This window comes from Myotis lucifugus, unplaced genomic scaffold (assembly GCF_000147115.1).
Source record: "Myotis lucifugus unplaced genomic scaffold, Myoluc2.0 scaffold_438, whole genome shotgun sequence".
In the NCBI taxonomy this organism is placed as follows: Eukaryota; Metazoa; Chordata; class Mammalia; order Chiroptera; family Vespertilionidae; genus Myotis; species Myotis lucifugus.
In genome coordinates, this window is record NW_005871486.1 from 217,221 (window position 1) to 231,001 (window position 13,781).

A 13,781-nucleotide genomic window follows, 5' to 3' on the forward strand; every position below is an offset into this window, starting at 1 on the left:
CATGGACCTTTATTGCAGGCTCCTCCCCGGCCTGGTCAGGGCTGGTGCAGGAGGCAACAAGTTGATGTGTTTCTCTCACATCTATGTTTCTCTCTGTCTTTCCCTCTCTCTTCTACTCTCCCTAAAAATCAGTGGAAAAATTATCCTCGGGTGAGGATTAACAACAATAACATAAAAATGCTAGACCCGGTTGGTGTAGCTCAGTGGTTGATGTCACAATTCGATTCCCAGTCAGGGCACATGCCCAGGTTGCAGGCTAGATCTCCACTGTAGAGCATGCAGGAGGCAGCTGATCAATGATTCTCTCATTAATGTTTCTCTCTCCTTTCCTCTCTGAAATCAGTAAAAATATTTTTTTAAAAAAAAAAAAGAAATGCTAGTAGTTGTTTCCTACCCCCAAGACAGGTTACTGTCTTCCTAGATCATTTATGATTGCCAAGCACCCAAACCAGCACTCATGGATTCCATCTAACATGGGAAAGTGAAGTGTATCTTTTCTGAATCTCATATTGCACACAGGTCTTCACGCCTCCAACCTATTCTAACATGTTTGGTTTTATACTTTAGTTCACAAACCTGAATCATCTGTGTATCTTAAAAGAGAGGGGATGGTTTTAAGTGAGCACACGTCCAATATTTAACTCATTAATGAAGGAACTAGCAGGATGGTAAAGCTATCAAGTCAATTACTTTTAATACAGTGAATGAAATTTTAATAAAGACCACTGGAAACAGCAACTTATGGTACCTGGGAGAGTTAAGGAAGTTTAACACATTATGTGATTATGCTTAGATTGGGATTTAAAAAACGAGTGGGGCTTTTGCCAGGTGGACCAAGAACATATGCGTTGAACTTCAACGTTGTTATAGGTGGGGAACAGCAGGTAATAACCAAATCCTGGAGAGCTTGTACTTCATGAACCTGATCCTATATTTTGAGGTTTCCTAAAGTATATTCCACAGAACACTGTTTCCCAGGTACGTTAGAAACATTGGGCATAAAGATTCCAAGCTCAAGTACATTTGGAAAAACCTGGATTAAATAAAATGCAACTTTTTTTTTTAACTGCAGGACTGCTTAGCAGTGGTTCTCAATTTGTGGGTCGAGACCCCTTTGGCGGTCGAACGACCCTTTCACAGGGGTCGCCTAAGACCATCCTGCATACCAGATGTTTACATTACGATTCATAACAGTAGCAACATTACAGTTATGAAGTAGCAACGAAAATAATTTTATGGTTGGGTCACCACATGAGGAACTGTATTTAAAGGGCCAGAAGGTTGAGAACCACTGGCTTAGAGCCTTTAGTGTACAAATTAATTTTCAAAGGGAATGGTGACTCATTTCAGGCCTGAGCAATAATTTATATATGGTTATGCCTTTAACCAGGAGAGGTTTGGCTGAAGATGTTTTGCAAGCTGCTCTTCACACCTCTCCCACTGTCACAGGTTACCCCTAATCCCTTTTTAAAGTCCACATGCCGCATAATTAGTCCAGTGCCCTCCGCTCACCCATCTTTCTTGGCTTGGGGTAAACTAAAGCTTCAACCTTGACATTGCACTTTTAAAAGCCTAATAATCCCTTGAGAAGTTGGCAGTGATTGGGTAGAACGAGGGCCCTGGAGACTGCAAGGGCTTTCCTCTAACCTTAGCCTCTTCACTCCTGCCAAGTGCCTTCAAAGGCTGGGTAGAGGCTATGAGTAGGAAAGAGCAGCACCACTTAGAATTTGAAGGAAATAGAGGCCCTCGCCTGGGGAATAAAGATTTGAGTATAAAACATCCCCAGAGAGTGCAAATTGTATTCTCACTTTGGGAGAGAGAGATTGCTCCCGAATGAGTAATGGCATCTCTGGTTTTCAGTTAATTTCCCTTTATGACTTCCACGGCCTCTAACACTTAATACTGTTGGCATTTAAAAGAGCCAGATTCCCCCCCCCCCCGGTGGTTGAGTTTTGTAGACTGAATTGTCAGGGAGGTGGATTTGGACAGGTCAGGGCTCTTGTCAGAGTGAACCTGCAGTTATTTGTTCTCAGATAGACCGACAGTCTGCTGCTTGTTAATATCTCAAGGTGTGTGGCTGGGAACCTGAGGTGTGAGAGCTCTGGGCAATTGGGGGCTGCAGGCAGCTAAGCCTGAGGGAAAAGCTGTCAGGCCATCTGAGTTAGGACAGGATTGCTCCTTCCAAGGGATTTTAGGGCTTGACAGCTGTGTCCCAGGACAGAGGGAGGGGCCAGGCTTACAGCCTCTTCCTGTGGGACCAGATGAAGCCAAATTTGCTCAACTGTCTCCGTACCCCAGACCCATAATCATATTTCTCTAAAAAAGCTCTGAGTGGGCGCCCACCCTCTGCATGAATCCCTGAGCTGTCCCAACTCTCCTCCTTTCTTCTAGGCTTCAACTCCTTTTTCTCACCTGCCTCTGAAACCCACCTAGATTCTTAGACTCTTCTTTAACTTGTGTCCTCTAGAGCAGTAGATCTTAACTGGGCAATTTTGCCTTCCAAGGGACATTTGTTAGTACCTGGAGACATGTTTGATTGTCACCACTGGAGAGATGCTATGCACATCTATGGGTAGAGGCCAAAGGTGCTCAAAGAATTGGGTGCTCCAAAATGTCGCAGTGGTGCTATGGAGAAACCCTGTTCAAGAACAGTGATTCTCAAGGTGTGGTCTCTGGAACAGCAGCAGCAGCATCACCTGGGAACTTGATAGAAATGCAAATTTTAGAGGCCCACCTGAGACCTGCTGAATCAGAAACTTTGGGGAAAGGAAGTATTCAGCCATCTTTTAACAAGTCCTCCAGGTGATTTTGATGCAAGTTTTCGAACCACTGCTCTTCATCTTTCCTACAAGAGCCACAGAAGCTTTTCATGTTTACTCATTAATAATTGTCCTGACCCAGCCAGCATGGGTCAGGGATTGAGTGTTGACCTATGAACCAGGAGGTCACTGTTCGATTCCCAGTCAGGGCACATGCCCAAGTTGTGAGCTTGATCCCCAGTGGGGGCATGCAAGAGGCAGCCGGTCAATGATTCTCTCTCATCATTGATGTTTCTATCTCTCTCTCCCTCTCTCTTCCTCTCTGAAATCAATAAAAATACATATTTTTTTAAATAGTTGTCCTTAACTATTTAGCTGTTCTTTCTGGCTCCATGTTTTATGCATTATCTCACTTGATTGTCACATACGAGTCAACAGGTTCAAAGAGAAGTAACACCCCAACCAACTTGGAAATAGCAAAGCCAGGAAGTAAATCCAACTAGAGCTCTTATCCCATCATCATGATGTTGGCCTTAGAATGCACATAGAATCACCTATGTAGCCTTTTAAAATCCAGATGCTTCGATCATTCCCCAGGCCCATTAAATCAGAGTCCCTAGGGTGAAATCAGTATATTTTAAAGCTTCCTTAAGTGATTGCAATGTGCAATCAAGGTTGAGGACACTGGTGTTAGCCAATGTTATGACTATAGCCAAGAGGGCAGTATAAAGCTCAGTTGACTTCCCCTGCCACCCTCTGGCTCTCAGGGAAAACACTATCACATGTTCTGTGGATTTTAAGAACACTTCTCTCAAAGCCCATGGCTCAGCTGAAACATAGGAGCTTGACCAGAGAGCAGAGGCCGATTCACTGTGATCATCTCTGCCTGGTGAGACTGTGGGGTTTTGTGTAGAAAGGGCCGCTGACCTGTCTTCAATGCCCTGAGTTGTTTTACAACTCAGGTGCTAGGGCTGGGAAAGACCTTAGGTCGTCCAGTCCAACCTCTTTTACAGAAGGGGAGCCTGAGCATACATACAGTTTCCCAAGGTTAGTGGTTTTGCCTATTTAGGGAGCATTTATTCAACGTCCCTCTGTGGCAGGCCATGCCTGGCTCTGAGAATACAGAAATGACAGTCCTCCCCTCTTTGGGGCAGAATGGTGGGAGAAAAACAAAAATTTGGGCTTCTCAAGCTTCTCCACGAAGTGTTCTTACTGGCCAGCGAGAATGAACTGGAGCAGAAAGAGGGACTCCTGAAATTATTTTTGAAATTGTAGCATGAATTTGTAAAATGTATGATTTACCCCCCCCCCAGCTTTTTATTTTGAAAATTTTCAAACGTAACTGTACAGTTGTAGAGAGCGCCTGGGAAGGCACATGAGCATTTCTTTAATCATTGTCAGCTGAATCCAGTGGCGTTGGCAGAGCCCCATCCTGGAAACACGCCTTACCAGAGGCAGGAGTGTTGTCAGCTTGACCTTCAGCCCAGGTGCCAGGGGGTGGGTTTTGTTACCTAAATCCAGCCAAGCACCAGGAATGAATACAACTCGGGCCCACCCAAGAATGCACATAATCTCCTTTGTCTTGACCTTCAGTAAAACTTCCTGGTTTTTGCTGTATAAAATAAAAACGCTGTATTGGCTCTGGGTCCCTGTCTCTCCATCAGAGGACCGTGGTCCCACCCGGCCCCAGCTTTTTCCTTCCATCTCTGTGTCTGTCTCTTCCTTTCATTTTCTCAATCCCCAGCAGCCCTTACTCAGGAACCGGACTGCTCTCTAGCCGTGCTGGACGCGGAAAAGAGAGAAATATTTACAGACAGTCCCTGACATATAATGGTTCAACTAACGTTTTCCACGTTACAAGGGTACAAAAGCAATACGCATTCAATAGAAACTATGCTTCAGATTTTGAATTTTGATCTTTTCCTGGGCTAGCGATATGCGGAAGGATACTGTCTTGTGATGCTGGGCGGCGGCAGCGAGCCGCAGCTCCCAGATACCGAGAGATCACGAAGGTAAACAACTGATGTTCCACAGTGTCGTTATTAAATGCATTTTTTATATATTTTATTGATTTTTTACAGAGAGAAAGGGAGAGAGATAGAGAGTTAGAAACATCGATGAGAGAGAAACATCGATCAGCTGCCTCCTGCACATCTCCTACTGGGGATGTGCCCGCAACCCAGGTACATGCCCTTGACCGGAATTGAACCTGGGACCCTTGAGTCCGCAGGCCGACGCTCTATCCACTGAGCCAAACCGGTTTCGGCCACAGTGTCGTTATTAAATGCATTTTTTACTTATGATATTTTCCACTTACAACGGGCTATCACCCCATCAAAGGTTGAGCATCTGTACGTTCCGCCTGGATTCAACAATCTCTTGTCTCACATGCATACGTATACATCATTTGAAGGTAAGATGGTGACATAATTCTTTATTCCCAAATATTTCTAAATACTCCAGCAGGTATCTCCTAAGGACATTCTCTTTTATAACCACAATACCATTACCACACCTAGCAAATTAACAGCGATTCCATTGTACCATCTAACGATCGTATTAAAATGTCCTCAGTATCAAAAATGTCCTCATAGCTTTCCATCTGGAATCAACCAAGTCATGCATTTGGCTATTCTATCTCTCCAGTGTCTCTTAATCTGAAGTAGTCCCCCCTACCTTTTTTTCCCAGTGAAACAGACTATTTAAATGTATGTGGTTTCATGTGCTGCTTCATAAAAATAGTTGTGCTTGTTTTACATTAATAAATGTTTTAAATCACGGGGCACCAAGTAGAATGACACTCCAGAAAAATGTTGCCACTTTTATTTGTGCTTTGTGTCTTGTCATGTACATGTTTTAGTAACAAATAAATAAGCAACTCAAATGCAATCTAATACAAACTGTCAGAGATCCCTACAAAGTAGGAGGCAGTGCCTAAGGAGCAATTAGACAAAACTTTGCTAAGGAAATGACACTTAAAGTGAATCCCACAGGAAGATCGGATATTGGGGAGAAGGGAGGGAACTGAGAGGGGGACAAGTACAGTCTCCGAGTGGAAAAAACATGGATGAGAAACATGGATGAGCACAGATCAAATCTGGTGTATTCAAAACTGGCACAGCATGCAGTGGTGATAGCATGTTGGAAGCGACAGGTGAGCAGGAACCTTGAAAAGTTAAAAGGAGCCTGAGTACAAAGTGTCTCAAAAGCCAGGTTGGCAGCCGTGGGTTTTGTCTTATAGAAAGGGAGCCGGCAGAGTTTCTTGGTTGTGGTCAGTTTATTGCTTGAGGACCACACCTGAGGACACTTTGGTTCCGGGTTCGCGCTGAGAAGGTCATTGTGGGGAACAGTTGCGGGAACTAGGGACGGTCAATGAGATCACGGTCTTCAAACATCAAAAGGCTACACTGGAAAAGAAAACACTCGTTCTGGGAGGCCTCAAAGTGCAGAGCCGAGACAAAGTGTAAGAAGGCAGGTTTACACTCAGCAGAGAAAGCCACTGAATCGGCGCCGTCCACACAGAACGGCCCCGCGTTCCTCCTCGCGGGGTGTGCAGGCAGAGCTGGGTGCCCACTGACAGGAATGCTTGAGCTGTGTTGAATGAGGGCTGGAGCTGCTCATCAGAGTCCCTGAGGAGTATATTTTTTTAATCCCCATAATCAGGTCCCACCTCTAGAGATTTTGCTGGAGTCGGGCTGGTGTGGGGCCCTGATGCAGATGCAGGTCTGTACACTAACATTTGGGAGCCACGCAATTAGAGGGCCTCTGTGGTCTTTTCCAGACTCTAAGATGGTAATTTTAGGATTCGATGAATTGTTTGGCTGTGAGAGGACGCCTGGGTGAGGACTTAGGGGAAATGATAAGGGGTGGGGAGCCAGCAGGGAGCTGAGAATCCTGTGGGGGCATTTGGAACCTGCTGGAGGGACGGGGCCTGAGCTGCCTTCCTATCCCCAGCTGGCCCTTGGCCACGCCCAGCGCTGGCTAATAAAGGCCCAGCGGAGTGTGGGGCCAATTGGAGAGGACCGCTTGCCATCTCTCAATGTCCCCAGCTCAGCTGGCCTGGGGGCAGACTTTATTTGAAAGCCAAGAACTAGTGCAAAGGGAGATTTGTCTTGGTGTCAGAAGGTTCTGTGCTAGGGATCCTGGACCCCACAAGCCCAGAGAAGGGGAGTTAACGTTCTATAAGCTTTACTGCCATCAAAGCTGTTCTGATCTGCTCGGCTGGTGTGGCTCAGTGGTTGAGCATTGACCTATGAACCAGGAGGTCACAGTTCGACTCCTGGTCGAGGCACATGTCTGGGTTGTGGGCTCAATCCCAGTGTGGGGTGGGCAGAAGGCGGCCGATCAATGATTTTCTCTCATCATTGATGTTTCCGTCTCTCTCTCTCCCTCTCCCTTCCTCTCTGAAATCAATAAAAAAATTTTTAATTAAAAAAAAAAAGCTGTTCTGATCTGGACCCTGCCCATTCATATACACCCTGTTCTGTCTTCCTTTATTTCTCCACCATCCGTTCTTATCAGAGATTTGTTTTTTCTTTTAAGATTTGCTCTGGAACTGAGATTTTAAAGAAAGTTGATTGAAGAGGGGTGTTGGCGACAAGGAGGCAATAGGAAGGAAAAAGTATGTACAGAAGTTAAATTAAAGGGGTCCCAGTCCCTGACATGCACCTTGCGGTTAGGTATTTTTTGTGTCTGCACTTGTTTTTCTGTCTGGCAACCTGTATATGAGGCATCACCTTTTCCCTAAAGTTTTCCATCACTACCTATTCCCAAGCAAAGCTATCCATTCTGGTTCTGTACCTCATAGAAGCTATGCCATTCTCTGCATTGCTTGTAACTGTCTATCTATTCTTCCTCTCCCACAGACTCAAGCGTCACAAACTCTGATGCCATCAGGGGTGAGAGGAAAGGCAAATGCGTGAAACTGCTGTGTTTAAGAATAGAAGCAGTGGACAATGTCACGCTGGTGGCTGGTGCGCTAGCCCCCAGGCCTTTATGCCAAGGATTCTCAGGGGGGGCTTATTCGATTCATCTTTGCTTGCAAAGCTCCTAGCTCAGTGCCAGGCAGTCCTGGAACTCACCTGGAGAACTTGGGATCCAGCTCTGCCCTCAACGTGCTGTGAGACTTTACAGAACCCACCGATCCTCTCTGCCCTCCGCTTGCCCTCTCTTTGTCTCTCCCCTCTTCAAAACAGGGGGCTTGGAGATCATGGAGGCCAGTGGTTTTTCCACTTTTCCCCTAGAGACCTTGGATTGCGGTGCCGACTTGGGGGCCTTCACAGGTGAGTGCAGACTGAGCAGGGTGCGAGTCCCTCCCCACACAACCTGAGCATTCTACTAATTTCTTTTTTGGGGGGTTTTTTTGTGTTGTTTTTTGTTGTTGTTGTTTGTTTGCTTTTTGATTTCAGAGAGGAAGGGGGAGGAAGAGAGAGATAGAAACATCAATGATGAGAGGGAATCATTGATTGGCTGCCTCCTGCATGCCCCCCACTGGGGACCGAGCCCGCAACCCAGGCATGTGCCCTTGACCGGAGTCGAACCCGAGACCCTTCAGTCCGCAGGCCAGTGCTCTATCCACTGAGCCAAACTGGCTAGGGCTCATTCTACTATTTTCAGTTTTAGAAATTATTATTTCTTTTGAAGAAAGGGGTCTGATGCTAAGAAAGAAAAGTTTGGAATCTGTAACGAATGGAATAGGAGTTGTAAAGAACTGTCGTTTTGCCTAGGTTCAAATCCTGATCCTGCCACTTCCTTGTGGTGCAACCGTGGACAAGTGAGCTAACCTCTCCGAGCCTCAGTTTCCTCATCTAGAAAATGGGGGTGGGGATAATATCTTCCTCAAAGGGTTGCTGTGAGGTCTAATGAATTAATGCGTCGAAATTGCTCAGAACAGTGCCTGGCACAGAATGCTTAATAGGTGTTTGCGATATAAAAGGCAAAGGATTTATGCCATCCGGGGAGAAACCAGAATATGTGTGATATAATACAAAAATATATTTGGTCTGTATCTCCATTCCTGGCCCAGAGTTCCTAAAACTCTCGGCGTGTCCTCAGTGATAGGAGTGCCTCTTGTCCCTCGGGAGTCCCTTTTGATAATCCCTTCCCCAAAGGGTTGCCGTGAGGGGACCCCCAGGATAGACTCAGGATGCTGCTGGTCACCGGGAAGACCAAGTGATTGGAGAGTGGAAACTGTCAGCCTGGAGACTGAGCTCTATGAAAACTCCTGAACAGTGAGAGCCGGAGCCGCTTCTGGGTTGGTGAGCCCTCTAGGAGGGTGGCGCGTCCCAACTCCACAGGGACAGAAGCACCCAGGACCCTTCCAGACATTGCCCTATGTACCTCTTCATCTGGCCGCTAATTTGTAGCTTTAAAAATATATATATATACATATTATTATTATTATTACTATTATTGATTTCAGAGAGGAAGGGAGAGGGAGAGAGAAACATTAATGCTGAGAGAGATCGTTGATCAGCTGTCTCCTGCACGCCCCACACTAGGGATGGAGCCTGCAACCAGGGCATATGGCCTGACCAGGAATTGAACGTGACCTCCTGGTTCATAGATCCACGCTCAGCCACTGAGCCAAGCCAGCTGGCCCATTTGTAGCTTTTATAATAAACAGTGAAGGTAAGTAAACTAACTTCCTGAGTTCTGCGAACTGTGTACAAGCAAATTATGGAAGCTGAGGAGGTGGTGGGGGGAACCCCGGGTTTCTGGCTGGCTGATCAGAAGTAGGGGTGGCCGGAGCCCAGCATGGGAAGAGGAGGCAGTCTGTGGCACTGAACCCTGACGCTGCGGCCCTACGCTAACTCCAGGCAGTTAGTGCCAGAACTGAATTAAATTGTTGGACAACCAGCTGGTGGTGGAGAATTCATTGGTAGCAGAAAACACCCCCAGAAACTATACTTAGTGAGCACGTTCAGTCCTCTTACCTGGACGAAGGAGATACAGGTTTGACATGTTGGCTATCTGATGAGGGAACTTTCTCAGAAGCTTTCAGCGTTTTAACCCCCGGAGGAACTGAGATTCAACCACTGCCTCGCCCTGGTTTAAGCCAAGGGAGGCACTTTTACCTCCCCAGGAATCTCAGCGCTTCAGCAGCTCCTACTGGACCTCTTCCTGTATGACTAAATTCTTCATTTTCCCCACAAACTTTCCCTAGTTGAGGGGTTAGTCATCCTCTGTGTCGACTACTCCAAGCCCCTCCTGACGTCATCCCCAGCTCTGAACCCCCTCCAACTTCTTGCCTAAGACAATTCCATTTGTTCCTATAATGAGATCACCCTCCCCCTTAGAACTCTGGACTCTCCGGTGGTAAAGAGGGCACAAGTTACACTAGGGCCTGAGGCTGGGAAGACCGTCCGTTCTCCACATATTTGCTGACTGCTGATATCATCAGAGGCCTATGGGATACCGAGGTAATTTATAACACAGTCACTGTCCTCGTACAGCTCACAGTCTATTGGGGGAACGAAACAAAATCAGGCAAGTACAGAAAATCTCAGTAAAAGCTGTAATAAAGGTATCACAGACTACCTGTGAGCCCAAAGGAAGGGCCCTTCCCCCAGATCGCAGGGTTAAGGAAGGCCTCCAGGAGGAAGTTGAGATTTGAAATTTAAATATAAATTCTTCAGGCAAGAATTTGGATGGGAGATGGAGTCCGGACAGAAAGAACATAATGCAAAGCCCGGAAGTGAGAGATGGCATGGTGTGTGCGTGGTTCATCCGGATAAGACTTGTAATAGGTGGAATGACCCAGAGGCGGAGGCTAGTTCTGCTGAGCTCAGTCAGGCCATCCCTGTTCCCACAGGACAGGCTTAAGAGTGAGTCAGCTAGCCTGGCTGATGCGGCTCAGCGGTTGAGTATTGACCTATGAACCAGGAGGTCACGGTTCAATTTCCGGTCAGGGCACATGCCCAGGTTGTGGGCTCTGTCCCCAGTAGGGGCTGTGCAGGAGGCAGCGGATCAATGATTCTCTCTCATCATTGATGTTTCTACCTCTCTGAAATCAATAAAAATAAAACATAAAAAAAAAGAGTGATGCCCTATTTGGCTCAGTGGATAGAGCATTGGCCTGCGGACTGAAAGGTCCCAGGTTCAAGGGCATGTACCTTGGTTGCGGGCACATCCCCAGTGGGGAGTGTGCAGGAGGCAGCTGATCAATGTTTCTCTCTCATCGATGTTTCTGGCTCTCTATCCCTCTCCCTTCCTCTCTGTAAAAAATCAATAAAATATATTTTTTTTTAAAAAAGAGGGAGTCAGCCAGGCCTTGGAACAGGTGTCACAGGCAGGATAGAGCCAAAAACTTTGCAAGGGCTGGTCACAGCCTCAGTGGAGTCTATAAGGATTAAATGAGATAATCTATGTCAAGTGCCTGGCTTAGAGACAGGACCCAATAAATGGCAGCTATTATTGTTATTATTATTTAATTGCATTGATAGCGTCACAGAAGCAACTGGCAGAGACTGGGGTCTGGAAGAGAACTGTTACATCTGGGCTGATCCTTCGTGGGCTGATTTGTTATTCTTTTGTGGGAAATGAACTCTTAGGGGAATCTGATGAAAGCTGTGGACCCTGTTCCCAGAAAAAAAGCACATCTGCTCATGTGAGGCTTTGCATATTGTTTCAGGGACTTCACAGACTCCGGGAAGGCTGTCGAGTCATGGAACCTGGCGGGACCCAGCTGTTACTCCCCCGAGCAGGGCTGAGAAAAGTTCCCACTATTATCTCAGCTTGTTACACCAAGTGAAAACCTCAGCACATGTTGTTGCAATTCTACGAGTATCCTGTGTACTTTAAAATACCAGGTGGCACGCGAAGGAATGAGTGGAGGAGGGAGACCAGTGGAGAGACCGTTTTAATAGTCCAGGGAGAAGAGGGCTGGCTTTCGTCACGCAAGGCCCTCCCTGAGCTTGGTTTCATGCTCTGCTGTGTCATCATTCTTAATTCTTTAACAAGGAGCCTTGCATTTGCATTTTGCACTGAACCCCACAAACCACGTAGCCAGTCCTAGGAGTAGATAAGCATGCATTTGAGTGCTCACTATGTAAGCAGCTTACAAGTGGCAGTGCTGGGCCTGGAGCCCAGGCTGTTCGGGTCCAAACCATGGTCTTAATCTTTATCATACTGCCTTCTGAGTCAAGAGGGCTGGTGAGAGTGGAGAGGAAGGGCAAGAATAAGGAACGTTCTGCCAGGGCTTCTTGTTTTAATGACATTTCCTCACTAAACTGTTCTCTCAGTGAGTGCAGAGGCTGGCGCACCGCCTTCTCCCCAGTGGAGAGCCTGGCACATAGTAGGTATTTCATAGATACTAGCTGGAAGGTACAGTGCACAGGCCAGAAGGGATAGAGAAGCCTGGAGGGAGGATGAGGGATTCCCACCCGAGTGATGCTAATCATCAAGATGACTATGAGAAGTTAGGTGTGGCCCTGGCCTTCCATACTCCAAAAGGTTGTGGGTTCGATTCCTGGTCAGGGGACATACCTAGGTTGCAGGATTGGGGTGCATAAATAGGCAACTGATTGATGTCTCTCTCTCCCTCTATCTCTAAAATTAAAAAATATATATATCCTCAGGTGAGGATTTAAAAAACAAACAAACTTGGCTGTGGGGCAGGGATGGTTAAATGGATTTGGGATGTGTTTCAGAGTTGAGAGCTTTTGGGGGGCGTCTTGGAGAAGGCAGTCTTTTAGGGCAAGCCCTTTCCCATTCCCTTCCCCACTGTCCCCTAGGCACACCTGCCCCTGGGAGCCTGACTGGGATGCCTGATCAGTGGGTTCTGGAACAGCAGGGCTAGTTTCTGGACCCCAGGGCTCCCGGGGATGTGTATGCAGTCAGGGCTCAATAAATGCCAGTAGAAGAAAAGGGAAGGAAGAAAATGTGACCAGGCCTTCAGGAGGAAAGCTGGGATGAGGAGCAGATCTGGGAACTGGAGTGGGAAATGGAGGGCCAAAGTGTGAACCCCAAGACCCTAAAAACAGGCTGGACAGAGGGGTGTCCAGCGCCCTCGGGAGGCGAGGCACAGGGCTAAGTGCTTTGTTCACATAAATACATTTCCTCTTCATGGCAACACTGAAGCGACATTATTATTCCTACTTTGTTTAAGAAAACTGAGACCCAGGGAGGTGACGTGATTTGCCCAAGGTCACACAGAGAGTGAGCAAGCCCCGAAGTCCGGGTTTGACCGAGGGCTGTCAGCCCCCAAGCCTGCGCTTTGCCCACTTCACTCCCCGCCTCTCTCCCCCAACTCTCCACTGCCCTACCCCTTCCCACCTCCTCTCGCCTCCCGCGGCCGCCCCGCCCCACCTCTCTCCTCCCTCCCTCCCTCCCTCTCGGTGGTGGCGGCGGCAACGGCGGAGCCACGTGGTGGGGCCGGGAAGCCGTGGCCGCGGAGGGCCAGGGCGGCTGCCCCAGCTGGTCAGTGCTGATGTGCGCCGCGAAGCGCTCGGTGTTTGCACTCCACGCTCCCCGCCGCCGCCTTGGGCGGGAGGCGCGCCGGGCGCCCGGCCGGTCAGACAAAGAAGCGCGCGCGGGGTAGCAAGCCGCGTGTGGACGCACCTTGTACTCAGAGTGCAGCGGCCCGCCCGGCCCTGAGGGGGCCCCGCCCCGGGCCCAGGGGGCTCTGGCCCCCGGCTCTAAGCGCATGGCCCCGCCCCCGGGGCGCCCAGGGGAAAAAACGCGAACCCCCCCGGGGCGGAGAAAGCCACGGCCTCCGATTATAAGGGCGCACGGGATAAGGTCTCGCGCCCCCGGAGCATGGAAAGTGCAGGGAGGTGAACTATCGACGTTTCTGTGCCTAGTTGGGGAGCCTCTCCTCCAGGCGGCCGCCAGAACAGGTGGCCGCGCGAAGGGGTCCCCTGGGTGGCGGGGGGACTGTCTCTGTTATTGTCCGAAGAAGCCCGGGGGGGGGGAGTGAATTCAGAGGAGAGAGGGGACACTCCGTGCCGTGTGTTCTTGAGGCCTTCTCGCCGGTCTCAAGCCGGAGCTCCTCGTGAAATCGGCCCCCCCGCTTGGTCTCCG